The following is a 1,651-nucleotide window of genomic DNA, read 5'->3' as shown; positions in this document are numbered from 1 at the left end:
CTAATGTTTTTTTGATTGTTACTTTTTTGTTGTAAATAACTGTTTTCGTTGCAACTATTTTTTGTTTGCAAAAAACCTATACCTTTTTTGATGTTTGAAATAAATAAATAAATATTTTTTAATTAATTTCGTTATTTTGCAAATATGTTGTTTTTGTTTTTCTTGTATTTCGTATATTTATTTATTTATTTTATTTCTGGTGACTGAGCTGCCAATATTTTACCGCGAAATCTGACTTTTTAATGACGTGCCATCTATATGTTACACATATTTCTCATTTAGACAGAAAATATAACAAATATTCCTTAAAACATACAATACATATTTCTTAATAGGTACCCATAAATATAGGCCTAAAAAAAAAAAAATCAGAAAGTGCAATAAATGCAAAAACGTCCAATAAAAAAGAAAGATGACATGCTGCAATATATTTGACATGCCTTACCTTACTATTTTAGGTACATTTTAACTTGGAGTGAGCTGCACGTCTATTAAAGCGGTAGGAAATGGATGGATGTTCCTACCTTTCAGTGAATGTATTTTTCTGCAGTTTCAGTATATTTTAATTGCTTTTATTGCAATTATTCTGCAGTGTGTGCGTGATCTCCCTAAAACCACCAACTTCATAAAAGAAAAAGGCTTAAGAAATGCAAAAGATGACAAAAAAAACATGTAAACATGTCATATCTACAAAAATACATATTTACAAGTTGAAACTATGATGAAACAGCATTTCAACTGCAAACACAAACGTTACTTTTGGACCCAAAAAAGATGACTTTTTTCTATTAAAGCAACTTTTGACAAATATATTTTTACGATAAATTTAACAAAATATTCCCAACTTCGAGTCCAATTAGGTACAAAACATTAAATCAACATTGAGAACTTGTTGAAAAACACAAATATAACATTGAAACAACATGCTTTTTACGACGTCTAATTAACGTTAGGTTCTGACGTTGATTTGACCGTTGAAATTTGGTCATTTCCCAACCAATAATCTACAACACAAATTTAACGTTGAAACAACATGTTTTTCGACAACGTTTAATCAATGTCAGGTTGTGACGTTAATTTCACCGTTGAAATGTTGTCATTTCCCAACCAACAACGCGAATCCAAAGTCGGACATCGACTTTGTGTCAGGACTTGGACTTTGGGACGGTTTGTTTTTTCCGATGCAAAGGAAAGTTGGCACGAGCAAGGCGTGAATGAAAGTACATTTTTATTTATACACTAATAAACTACAAAAAAGGCAAACAAAAGGTGTGCACAAACACTAGACTATGAAAACAAACAAATCACAAAGGCAGAACTAAACAAACCAAAAAACTTACCTGGCATGGGTAGGCGGGGTTAAACAGCATGGCATGGCATGAAGGAAGTATGTGTAAAGTCGCCAGGCTGACCCACCTGGCAACTCCAGGTTTAAATAATAGCTGTGGTAAGTGCAAACAGGTGTGAGACATGAGGACAAGGTGAAAACTAAAGAGTTGCTATGGTAATAAGTGCAGGAACAGGAACTGATCGTCCAAAAAAATAAAGCCAAACATGACAAAAACAAAACATGATCCCACAGACGTTGTCTCAATTTACGAAAACAACTATTTTGCAACACCGTTCCGAAGTCAGATTTAAATGACACACG

The sequence above is a fragment of the Nerophis ophidion genome, linkage group LG03 (genome assembly GCF_033978795.1).
Source record: "Nerophis ophidion isolate RoL-2023_Sa linkage group LG03, RoL_Noph_v1.0, whole genome shotgun sequence".
In the NCBI taxonomy this organism is placed as follows: domain Eukaryota; kingdom Metazoa; phylum Chordata; class Actinopteri; order Syngnathiformes; family Syngnathidae; genus Nerophis; species Nerophis ophidion.
The sequence above is the reverse complement of the archived record's forward strand: the minus strand, read 5'-3'. Positions refer to the sequence as shown.